Here is a 13,826-nt window from a genome sequence, read left to right on the forward strand (position 1 = left end):
TCTTTTTACTTTTTAAGATGAAACATTTTACATTTCAATTACCATAAAAAGGCTTTATACTCCACAAAATATGAAGTTTAGCAAGTAAAAACAAAATGACCCTAGTTTAGTGGGAATATACACATTGGCTATAAACAATAACAGGTTGGAAAAATGACCATTGCACCCATAAAGAGTACATTTTAAAGTAATCACAGATCATTTTAACTATAGTAATATAGTTAACTATGTTTTGACAGTTACTATATTTGGAGCAGTATTAATACACTGGCATTTCTTTCCTTTTTAGTTTTTTTTTTTAACATTTAACTCCTGCATATAAGGGTGAACATACAGTATGTGTCTTTCCAGATCTGGCTTATTTCACTCAATATGATATCCAACAGTTATATCCATTTTGTTGTAAATGTTTGAATTTCATTATTTTTACAGCCATATAATGTTCCATTGTGTATATATACTACATTGTCTATTCACTCATCTGATGATGGACACTTTGGTTGGTTTCAAATGTTGGCTATAGTGAATCACTGTTATAAACATGGTGCTGCAGGTATCTCTGATACATTGTGTTCAAGTCTTTTGAGTATATACCCAGTAATGGGATTGCTGTATCATAAGGCAAGTCTATTTCTAGTTTTCTTAAGAAATCTGGTTTCTACACTGGCTGCACTAATTTACACTTCCACCAACAGTGTATAAATATTCCCCTTTGCCAAATACTTTACAGATATATTACTCTCTGTGTTTTGGATTTTAGCCATTCTGACAGGGAAGAGGTGCTATCTCATTGTGCTTTGACTGGCAGTTCCCTCAGTCTAGTGATCTTGAGCAGTTTTTCATGCAGTTGTTGGCCATTTGTAAGCCAATTCAGTAAAGTTGTAGGTTACAAAATAAACATACAAAAAAGGGTAGCTTTTTCGAATGCTGCTGATGAACTCAACATAAAGAGAAATCAAGAAAGAAATTCTGGGGCCAGCGCTGTGGCGTAGTAGGTAAAGCCGCTGCCTGCAGTTCTGGCATTCCATAGCGGCACTGGTTCTAGTCCTGGCTGCTCCACTACTGATCCAGTTCTTTGCTATGGCCTGGGAAGGCAGTGGATGATAGCCCAAGTCCTTGGGCCCCTGCACCCTTGTGGGAGACCTGGAAGAAGCTCCTGGCTCTTGCTTTCAGATGGATGCAGATCCTGCTGTTGCCACCATTTGGGGAGTGAACCAGTAGATGGAAGAACTTTCTACCTCTGCTTCCTCCTCTCTCTAACTCTACCTTTCAAATAAATAAATATATCTTTAAAAAACAAATAAATAGGGCCGGCGCCGTGGCTCAATAGGCTAATCCTCCACCTTGCGGCGCCGGCACACCGGGTTCTAGTCCCGGTCAGGGCGCCGGATTCTGTCCCGGTTGCCCCTCTTCCAGGCCAGCTCTCTGCTATGGCCAGGGAGTGCAGTGGAGGATGGCCCAGGTGCTTGGGCCCTGCACCCCATGGGAGACCAGGAAAAGCACCTGGATCCTGGCTCCTGCCATCGGATCAGCGCGGTGCGCCGGCTGCAGCGGCGGCCATTGGAGGGTGAACCAACGGCAAAGGAAGACCTTTCTCTCTCTGTCTCTCTCTCACTGTCCACTCTGCCTGTCAAAAAAAAAACAAAAAACAAAAAACAAAAAACAAAAAACAAATAAATAAATTCCATTCACAAAGACACAGAGAAAAGTAATTTTTAGGAATAAATTTAATGAAATAAGTCAACGATCTCTACAATGAAAATTATCAAACATTGATGAAAGAACCATCAAGGACATACAAAAAAAGGAAAAATGGAATGATATTGCTTGCTCATGGATTTGAAGATAAATATCATTAAAATATCTGTACTATCTAAAGTAATCTACACATTCAATGTAATCCCTATCAAAATACCAATGACATACTTAATAGAATTAGAAAAAAAATCCTAAAATTCATATGGAATCACAAGAGACCCAGAAGAGCCAAAGCAATTCTGCACAAGAAAAATCAAGGTGGAGCATCACACTGCCTGACTCCAAAGCATACTACAAGGCTTTAGAAATGAAAACACCTTGGTACTGGCATAAAATAATACATAAATCAATGGAACAGAAAAGAGGACCCAGAAGTTAATCCACATACATACTGCCAACTGATTTTTGACCAAAGTGCTCAGAACATAAAATGAAGTAAGGATAGTCTCTTCAACAAATGCTGCTGGAAAAACTGGATGTATATATGGAGAAAAATGAACTTAGACCTGTGACTCTCACCATATACAAAAATCAACACAAGAGGGATCAAAGAACTAAATTTAAGTTTTGAGACGATGAAAACTAGAAGAAAACTTAGGGAAAACACTCCAAGATATCGGTGCAGGAAAAGACCTATTGGATTAGACTCCCAAAGCATAGGAAACAAAATCAAGACTAAACAACTGGGACTATGTCAAACTCAGAAGCTTTTGCACAACAAGGGGAGTGATCAATGCATTGAAGAGACGTCAAATAGAATGGTAGATTTGCAAACTACATATTCAACAAAGGATTAATATCCTGAATATATCAATAACTTAAAAAAACCTCAACAATAACAAAAATCAAAGCCATCAATTCAATTTGAAATGGGTAAAGGAATCCAACAGACAGTTCTCAACCATTTGGTTTTTATAATATAGTTTTAAAGAATCATTTAAGACTTGCTTGAAAGAATTTTAAACATTGATATTTTATATCCTGTAATTTGTTTTTATGTTAGAGAATAAATCTGTCCCTAGTCTGTTAGGTGTATTTATTAACTATTGTGCCAGAGTGTACCTTCCATAACAGCTTTTAGAAAATACTCCATAAGAAGTAGCAATCAACCTGCTCATTCCGTTTCAAAATGCCATCATAAGAGAAATGATTATAGTGAATGGTTTAAATATAATATGTAGAATATGCACATTAAATTACAATATAGTAAATATTTTTTGATATTTTTATATTTTTCTGTTTTAAACAAATTTATTTATTTGAAAGAGTTACAGAGAGAGGCAAAGACAGAGGAAATCTTCCCTCCTCTGGTTCACTGGCTTGAGAGACAGAGAGGTCTTACATTTACTGGTTCACTCCCCGAATGGCCAGGAGGTTCTTCCAAGTCTCGCATGAAGATGCAGGGTCCCAAGCACATGAAACCTCATCTATTAATTTCCCAGGCTATTAACAGGAAGCTGGATTAGAAGTGGAGCAGCTGGAACTCAAACTGGCATCCATATGGGATGCTGGCACAGCAGGAGGTTGCTTAACCTATTACATCACAGCACCAGCCCCAGAACTGACTCTCTTACTCCTGCCTATAGTACTTTTCCTTAATTCATTGAACATATTTCTCTATGTTAGAGAACCCTAAGATCATGTAAAACTGACTTAAAGCCAGAAAATCCATTAACCTTAGTAAAAGTAATTGTGATTTCCCAATAAAATGACCAGGCAAACATGGCTACTTACTATGTATTGCAACATCATATCAAATACTAATATCTAATACCTCCATGAGTAAATCTCTCATTGACATCTAGGATTACATTCAAAATTTTGCTCTATTGGAAGCAGAATAATTGAAAGATAAAAGTACTATAATTTAGTACCCATTAAATGATTTTCCACAGTTCTCCTCTCATCTACATCTCTTTGCTTTTGGTAACTTCATTATACTCTTCACCTCCATAAAATCATGTATCTTGGACTGCATATGCGGTATTTGCCTTTCTGTGTTTGGCATGTTTCATAACGGTCTCCAGTCCCGTCCATGTTGCTAGAAATGACAAGATTTAATCTCTTTTATGGCTAAATAGTATCCCATTGTGTACATATACTACATTTTATTTCTCAATTCATTGATTTATAGACACTTATTTGTTTCCATTTTTTGGCTATTTTGAATAGTGCTGAAATTCATGGCTATTATTTCCAGATGTATTTTTATTCTGTGCTATACTCAGAGAAATCATTAAGCTTTTTTTTTAACAACTATGCATGGAAATGTCTCATGGGCCACAAAAAATAAACAAGTTCCATATATTTTCAATTCAAACCAGAAACACAAACATTTCAATATTTTAATTACACCAGTTATCTGATTTTTTAAATGCATAAATAGTTACCTTGGGCTACTTATCTAATTATAAAAAATAAATACACTAAATACTCCCCTGTCAAAACTCAATTTCCCTATTTTCCTTAAATTTTCAATAGCTTCGATTTATGTATTTATTTGGAACTTTGAGTGTTGTATGTAAGCTCATGCAAGCCACATATAATTCAAAAACTGAGCATTCTAACAATAAATGGTACCCATATTTATCCTGTTTAATAACTTCACTGTTATTTCACACAAATTTTGTATTAGTACAGTTAATATGTTATGCAAATCCCTGTTATGCATTTGCAAGTTTCTCTATCTTTGTTTTTCAGTTGGTTTAAGCCTTAAGTAACATGTAACTGTATTTCCTAATCCAGTTAGATGCTAACCAATATTTAATTACCCATTTATCTGCAATTTAGCAATCTACATGCTAGTTTTATTTTCTTTTATTTTAAAATATTTTATTTATTTAATTGACAGGTACAGTTATGGGCAGTGAGAAGGAGAGACAGAGAAAAAGGTCTTCCTTCCATTGATTCACTCCCCAACTGGTCACAACGGCTGGAGCTGCACAGATCTGAAGCCAGGAGTCAGGAGCTTCTTTCAGGTCCCCCATGTGGTGTAGGGGCCCAGGGATTTGGGCTGTCTTCTACTGCTGTCCCAGGCCACAGCAGAGAGCTGGACTGGAAGAGGAGCAACCAGGACTAGAACCAGTACCCATATGGGATGCCAGCACTGCAGGAGGAGAATTAACCTAGTGCGCCATAGCATCGTCCCCACTAGTTTTATTTTTAATAATACTTTAGTTCTCTTTGCAATATCATGTTTTGCCTACCATTCTTTATTCTGTTCAGTGTGAACCATATTTCTACTAGTAGTCTTATATAACAATATAGTGACTTTGGTGCTTGTACCCTAAAATATATTTTCAGCTGTTTTCCTCTCTCTCCAAATAAGGAGAAAATATCAAGCTAAGTGACTCCTCCATTTTCCTTCCTGTCTGGTGTGACTTTTAAGAGATTTTACTCTGCCAAGTTTCTATTGTTCTACTTTTCCTAGTAATATGTCCATTATATTTCAAGAATCCAGAATAAATGTTACAACATCATGTACTCCATTAATTTATACAGATTTAAACACACATTCATAGGTAGATGATATATTAATAGGTAGATAGCTTATAAATAGATGACAAGATGTTAATTACTGACAACAATCCTTCCATCCACATTTTCTCCTTTCTCAAGTTCTTGTCTGGGTTAATGCATTGTTTAATTCAAGCGGTTTTGTAGAATATTTCCTTCACACATAATACATGACTGATATAATCTCTGGACCATTTAACTTTCCAAATATACGTCACCTTGATTGATGATTGATGAATTACATAGTTCTTAGCACAACAGGATACTAAGCTGTAGATTTGTTTTTTCTTTATTATGCAGATGATATTCCACAGCACTCTAGCTTTAAATCTGGTGGTTAAGAAACTTAACCTCAGTCTCATTATTTCTACTTTTAAAAATCAATCATTTTTTTCTAATTGGAAAATGTTTACTGGTGGACATGATATTTTTAACTGTATCATGTATGCATTTTGTTCTTTTTTCAGTCTTGGCTTGACCTTCGAGAGGGGAAAAACTATAAAGTTATATCTCAGGAATTTTTAAATTTATAATTTCTAATAATTTTTTCTTTAAATTTGAGTACCTAAAATGATGTTTCATAACCCTTTAGAATATTGTTGGCATTAACAATCACTATTTGTACTCTATTTTGACATATTTTGTTATTTTTACCTCCTGGAAATTTATTATAAATTTTAAGATATATTTTCTACTAGCTATTTAGTTAATAATTTACTTGTCTAATGGTGACCACACTTTCTTTCAATTTATTTCCTGGTTGCTTAAAAAATAAACAAAATTAAATTTCACCAACTGCTTTGTTCTATAAAAAATTCTCTCTAGGACTGTTGAATCTTCCTGGAGCCCTGTAATTCTGAAAAGCAATGAAGTTTAAGACACCAGACACATACACACCCATCATCCCACTTCATCACAACCCAGACACTGTATTCCCAGGAACAGTTCACTGTGTTTGCTGCATTTTGTCTTTTCTCTCTGTATCTAGAACACATCAGATACATTGTCAGAGTATTAACCACTTCTTGGATCTTGTATCCGGAACTAACTTATGTTGATTTCAAGAAGAGCAGGAATATGATTTTCCTCTGTGGGCTAAAGAGAAACCACCTTAAAAGTTAATAGTGTCTTTGTCACACACTAACAGGAAGCTTTTTTTTTTTTTTTTTTTTTTGTCCTTTCCTAGGGATAGCTGCCTGTTAGAGCATTCCCAGAATTAAAGTTAAACAGGCTCAGACTATCTGATGTATTAATTTTCAATCCCTATAAAGTTAGAGTATACCACCCTTCACTTCACAGATGTGCTCAAAACAATGATTATCAAGCAACTCTACTCTTAAACATCTATATGGGAACATTTTATTTGTGGTCATTCAGTTGTTACTGGATATAAATGAAATACATCTTGATGTTATTCTGCTTGCAATGAAGCAAAATTTGCATGTAACTCCTAGACCTCAATGAGAAACTTATTCATATAGATATTAGTAGTTGGCAAGAAGTTGGGAAGCATAATTAGTAGCAATGTTTCATTCAATCATGTTATCAAAAAATCACAATTACTTTTACTAGGGCTAATAGATATCCTGACTTTCTATTATTTTACATGATTTCAAGGTTGTCTGAAATAGAGAAATATGTTCAATGGATTAAGGAAAAGGAGAGATTGAATATGATTTCATAAAAGTCATTAAAAATGAAAAAGTGGAGACTGCTGGTACAAAAAGGTAGGGGAATAGACTTAACATTATTTGTCATGCTGAACAGTTATTCAAGATGATGGCTGTAAACCTTTACTACAGCCAGGGTTAAAACAAGCAACCCTTCAGTTATGGAAGCAATTGACACAATGATATCACTGCCTAAGCAAGCAAAATGACCTCTGTTAGGCATGTAAAATTAAAACACAATTGCCAAAGTTTATGGAGAATATCAGAATATCAGAAGAAATACAGTTTATTACATCATTTCTATTAAGAAATCATAGAAGAATTTGCCTGTTGGTAATTGTGATGCACATAAAAAAAATTTTAAGTGAATATATCTGGGACCATAAAAACTAAGCAATTAATTTGATTCTATCAATTAGACTATTGAGTAATAACAGTGTGAAGATGAAATTATTGGGTTTGGTTTCTGTTTCTATTACTTTCATAATTAAAATAAATAGAAATACATAATATAAAATTGATGAATGACACACCACATAAATATCTCTGTGATCCCAATAGAATTTTTTAAAAGATTTATTTATTTGAAACAGTTACACAGAGTGAGGGATAAGGGGGGGGGGGTCATCCATCTGCATTTTCACACCCCACATGGCCACAATGGTCAAAGCTAAGCCAGGCTGTAGCCAGGAACCATGAGTTAATTCTGGGTCTCTCACTTGGATGGCAGGGGCTCAAAAATTTGGACCATCTTCCATTGCTTTTCCTAAGCCATTAGCAGGGTGTTGGATTGAAAGTTGAGCAGTTGGGACTCAAACTGGTATCCATAAGGGATGTGGGCATCTCAGGCAGCAGCTTTACCTGCTGTGCCACAGTGCTGACCCTCAGAAGAATTTGTAACAAGGAGAGTGGAGAGTTTAAAAAATAGCAGTCCATAAGATTATCTTCTATTACTAGTAAACATCATAAATTACAATGGAATAAATAAGACCTTTGATAGGTGCACATGAGAATAGATGAGTTCCCAAAAAAACAGAAGGGAGGGGAAAGTATAGTTGATATCGAAACAGAAATGAACACTATTGTTCAGCCACAAGACAGTAAAACTAAATTGTATCAGGATGTTGAAATTTTGGAATTGAATTCTCTATCAAAATCACAGTAAAATTTTTTAAAAGTTACCTAGTAGAAATCAAAAAAAAAATCCCCACATAAAATAGAATGAGACAAATACTGATATGTTCTTATTTGATAGCTGCATATTCATAAATAGCACAAAAGAGAATATAAAATCTGGATGCGATGCTGAGAGAAACTGGGTCAAAACAGAGGTCTGCCACTGATTTCATCACTTTCTACCTTATGACTATGAACTTAATAGAAAAATTGTATGTTGTACACTCTGGGATGTTAAAATAATGCTGACCAATTATCTCCATTAAGATGCTAAAGTAGCAATGGTTTTGCATATGTGTCAAATCAGCATTTAGTTTAATATCTTCTACTGTTGTGATGACAGAAATTATAGTCTCTGAAAAGCAATCAAGTCAGAATTCAAGGGCAGAACACACTGTAAAATAAATAAACAATAGAGAAATTGGATTGAAGTTTTTCATAGTAAAATTTTTCAGAGCATGGAAATAGATGATTATTTAATATTCATAATCCTATAATAATTTTAAAATGAATAAGCATATTTTTCAAAAATTTAAAAATCAGCTTAACAAAAATAAATAGATCAATAAGTTATAGAATATGTGTACAATTAAAGAATTATCTTTGGTTGGGCATTGTGGTACAGCAGATTTAGCTGCCACAGGGATACTCCCATTCATTATTGGAGTGCATGGTTTGAGTCTTTGCTATTTCCTCCTTCTGATCCAGCTTCCTGCTGCTGTACAACCTGGGAGCAATAACTGATTTCCTCGGTACTCGGGTTCCTGCCACTCACTTAGGACAACTGAAAGCAGTTCCTGGATCTTGTCTTCAGCCTTGCCAGCCCTGTCTATTGCAACCATTTAAGAAGTGAAACAGTTGGGAGATCTTGCTCATTGTTTCGCCTTTCAATTAGATTTACAAATAAATAAATAAATATTTAAAATTTTAAAATGTAACACAATATTTTATAGAGATATTCAGAGAATTATTGAGATAGTAATAGTTGAAAAATAAATGTGGTAATCATTAGGGATGTTTAAGCTTTTCTATTCACATTTGCTGAACATAATAATGTTATGGGTTGAATTGCATTTCCTCAGAAATATATGTGTTCACATATAAACCTCATTACCATAACAAACAGTATAATTTAGAAATAGTGTTAATGATGCAAGTTCATATAAGATTGAGCCCAACTCATCATGACTAGCATCCGTGTGAAAAGGAAAGAATTGGAAATAAACAGATATGGAAGGCAACTGATATTGAGAGACACACTGAGAACACCAGGTGAGGACAGAGGCAGAGATGGAAATTGTACTTCCAGAAGCCATGGAACATTTGGGGCTAACAGAAGCAGGAAGAGGCAAAGAAGGTTTCTTGCTCTACAGGTTTCAGAAGGAACAAACATGTCTCTTCCATCAACTTGTTTCTCACACTAGAGTTAGGAGATATTAAGCTTCTATGGGAAAGAAGGTACCAGATAGGTACCAGATAGGTAGATGGAAATTCATACAGCAGATAGGCACTACCACATTCATGTGAATCATATGTTGCTATGCAATGATAGGTGAAAATCAATGATCGCTGTCATATTTAGGAGGAAACACTGAGACTTAATGTGTGAGCTTCAGGCTCTTTATCTTTCAATTGGAGGAACTTGATAATCAGAATGACAACTGCTCTTGCCCTGGGTCCCAGCATAAGGAAAACATTGGCTAAAGTCCTAAGCTATCCCATGGTGTTTTCAAATATTAGAAGAAAGAAATTTTTTTGCAGTTTTAAAAATATGGGTTTATTATTTTTGTACAACTTAGGGAAAAACAGACATTGTTGATAAAAGATATTCTGCCATCTGGTGTAGCTTAATTGTCACAATTAAGTGGCCAGGATACTATTGTTAGAGACTAACGTCACAATCTCTAAGTCACAGCAAAACATTTGTCAAATGTGCTTCGTAATGACTTGGAAAACAGCTCCCTTAGGTGAAGAACTTGAGTTGTAGGGAAAGAGGACAAAAATCAAACATAACCACAATTTTCACTACATGAAAAACTTAATACTTTTAGCTATAATAATTTTTCAAGGAAAAGATAACTTAGTTGATTTGAAAGGAAAAGGAAATAAAGTCAGTGTAGGTGAGGGGAAAAAAGTAGTGATAACTTATCATTCCTTTCAGTAAAGGCCCCTCGGAAACCAATGTTAATAAAAACTAAAAATTGAAGCAAGGGTTAAATCAAATTTAAAACCTGTCTGTTAAATATTTGCTCTGCATCTTTCAACATATTGATGAGTAAAGAGCAAAGGCACCCTAAGATTTTAATATGAAAATTGCTTTTGCTGTTAATTTTTAACATTTATGTAAGAGGCAGAGAGATACAGAGGCAGATAAAGGGAGAGAGGTTCTATTTACTGATTTACTGATTTAATTCTCAACTGCCCTCAGTGACCTGTGGCCTTAAGAGCTGAGCTACAGCCTGGAACCAGGAAATCAATCAAAGTATTTCATGTGGCCAGCAGTATCTGAGCCAAACTGTTTGCTTTCCAGGGTCCACATTGGCAGGAAACTGGAGCGAGCAGAGTCATGAATCAAATGCCGACATGTGCAATTTGGGATAGGTACTTCTTAACTACTGATCTAAAAGTCTGCTTCTGTAAAGTTATTTCTTGAAAGATGAAGTATTTGGTTAATAACCAAAAGTCACATAGACACAAGATTCTTGCACTTACTTCAAATGACTAAAATAGGATACAAGGAAAAAAACAACACATATAGGGAATTTTAAGTGTTTCTGGAAAGTTACTTTGGTTATGGCAAATTATTTTTTGGAACTGACTGAAAGAAGTTGCCTAAATATTCAAGACATATGTATTCATTAGTTTTTAAAGATTTATTTGATTTATTTGAAAGGCAAAGTTAGAGAGAGAGAGAGAGAGAGAAAGAGAGAGAGAAGTTCTCCATTTGCTGGTTCACTCCTTAAATTGCCACAATAACCTGAGCTGGGGTACCCCAAAGCCAGGAGCCAGGAACTTCTTCCAGATCTCCCATGTAGGTGTAGGAGCCCAAGAACTTGGGTGTTTATTTACTCAATTTCAGGCACATTAGCAGAGAGCTGGCTCAGATGTGGAGCAGCTAGGGCTCGAACTGGTGCCCATATGGAGTGCCATTACCACAGGCAGCAGCTTGAACCAGTACACCACAATGCCACCCCTCTGTAAATTTTTAAAAGATCCCTCATATTACATGTGTTCAAGTAGTGTAATGAAGAATGAAGAACTTTTCAGAGAGCAGAACAAGAACCATGTACACGTAGAGTAGAACTGGAACTAATGAATATATGCTCCCAAATTCCACATGAAGAAATCTGCAAAATTTGTGTGCAGCAGAATTTAAAAATTGCATTTTCTGGTTGCTGTTTATAAAGGAAGTTCCTCTTGACTATACTTGTATAATGCATATGTGGAATATATAACTTACAGCTTTTAAACACGGAAGTCTTCAGATCATGAGCTACATCATTTTAATAGGCTTATGAGCTCTTTCATACATTACAATTCATATGTTTAAAGTATAAAATTTGTTGATTTTTAATGTATTCACAGAATTGTACATCCATCATCATAATCAATTTTAAAATATTTTAATGTCTCAAAGAAATCCTGATCCCCTTAGCAATCACCCAACCTGCTACTCCCTCTCCTTAAAATCTCCTCATTCCTAGGCAACCACTAATATGTTCCCAGTTTCTATAAGTTATTTGCTTTCTCAGAGATTTTACAAACTATAACCATGTAGTTCATATGTGAACTTGTTTGGATTGGATTCTTCAAATTTGTAATATTCATCCTTGTTGAAGAACAATATCTTAAAATATACATCAATCAGATTGCAAGTACCCATTCATCAGTTGAAACACATATGGATTATTACAAGTTTGGGGCTATTATAAATAATGCTATGAATATGCATGTATAAACATTTGTGTGAATATATATTTTCACTTATTTTGAAGTTTGTGGTAATTTTGAAATTAAAATTTTCATTCTTCCAAATTTGTTCACCTTCTTCAGAATTATTTTGTTTGTCCTTGGGACTTCAAATATCTATGTCTTTTAAGGTCAACTTATTAACTTTAACAAAGAATTCAGCAGACATCTTCATAAGGATTTCCTAGACCTTGTAGATCAATTTGGAAAGTAAATCATTTTATCAATACTAGGTCTTCCAATCTATGAGTATGAATTTCTTTCCATTTATTTAGATATTCTTTAATTTATTTCAGGCATGTTGGTAGTCTCCAGAGTCAAGGTTTGCATTTCCTTCATTAATTTTAATTCTAAATGTTTAATTCTTTGTAATACTATTATAAATGGAACTACTTTTTGTGTGCTCACTGTTGTGTATAGAAATATAACCTATTTTTGTATAATTATATTGAATCCTGCAAGGCTAGTGAATTTGATTACTGGTTCTAAAAAAAAATTCTTTTTTTTTTTTTTTTGACAGATGGAGATAGTGAGAGAGAGAGACAGAGAGAAAGGTCTTCCTTCCTTTGGTTTACCCCCCAAATGGCTACTACAGCCGGCGATGTGCCGATCTGAAGCCAGGAGCCCGGTGCATCCCCCTGGTCTCCCACGCAGGTGTAGGCACCCAAGCACTTGGGTCATCCTCCACTGCCTTCCCAGGCCACAGCAGAGAGTTGGACTGGAAGAGGAGCAACCGGGATTAGAACTCGGCACCCATATGGGACACCAGCGCCATAGGTAGAGGATTAACCAAGTGAGCCATGGTGCCGGCCCGGTCCTAAAAATTTTTTAATGGATTTTTAGAGTGTCCTATATACAAGATCATGTAACCAGCAAATAGTTTAATTCTTCCCTTTCCAGACAAATATCTTTTATTTAAATTCTTTGCCTAATATTTCTTGCTGAAACTTCAGCAAATGTAAAATTATCATTATTTTGTTGAGTGTTTCTTTTATCATGAAAGATTATTAAATTATACCATAAATTTTTGTTTCCTATAAAGATAAATATGAGGTTTCTGTCTTTTTTTTAACTTTTATTTAATGAATATAAATTTCCAAAGTACGGCTTATGGATTACAATGGCTTCCCCCCCATAACATATCTCCCACCCGCATCCCTCCCCTTTCCCACTCCCTCTCCCCTTCCATTCACATGAGGATTCATTTTCGATTCTCTTTATATACAGAAGATCAGTTTAGCATACATTAAGTAAAGATTTCAACAGTTAGCTCCCACACAAACATAAAGTGAAAAATAATAGATGATTTTTTAAATGATGATGAAATCAGATCAGACCTATTGTCATGTTTAATCCCAGTGAGAGTCAAGTTGGGAATTAATAATTTCTTCTTCTTCTTCTTTTTTTTTTTTTAACAGAAGATCAGTTTAGTATACATTAAGTAAAGATTTCAACAGTTTGCACCCCCATAGAAACACAAAGCGAAATATACTGTTTGAGTACTCATTATAGCATTAAATCTCAATGTACAGCACATTAAGGACAGAGATCCTACATGAGGAGTAAGTGCACAGTGACTCCTGTTGTTGACTTTACAAATTGACACTCCTGTTTATGGCATCAGTAATCTCCCTATGCACCAGTCATGAGTTTCCAAGGAAGCCTTTTGAGTTCACCGACTCTTATCTTGTTCAGACAAGGTCATAGTCAAAGTGGAGGTTCTCTCCTCCCTTCAGA

Source organism: Oryctolagus cuniculus, chromosome 8, assembly GCF_964237555.1.
Source record: "Oryctolagus cuniculus chromosome 8, mOryCun1.1, whole genome shotgun sequence".
NCBI lineage: Eukaryota > Metazoa > Chordata > Mammalia > Lagomorpha > Leporidae > Oryctolagus > Oryctolagus cuniculus.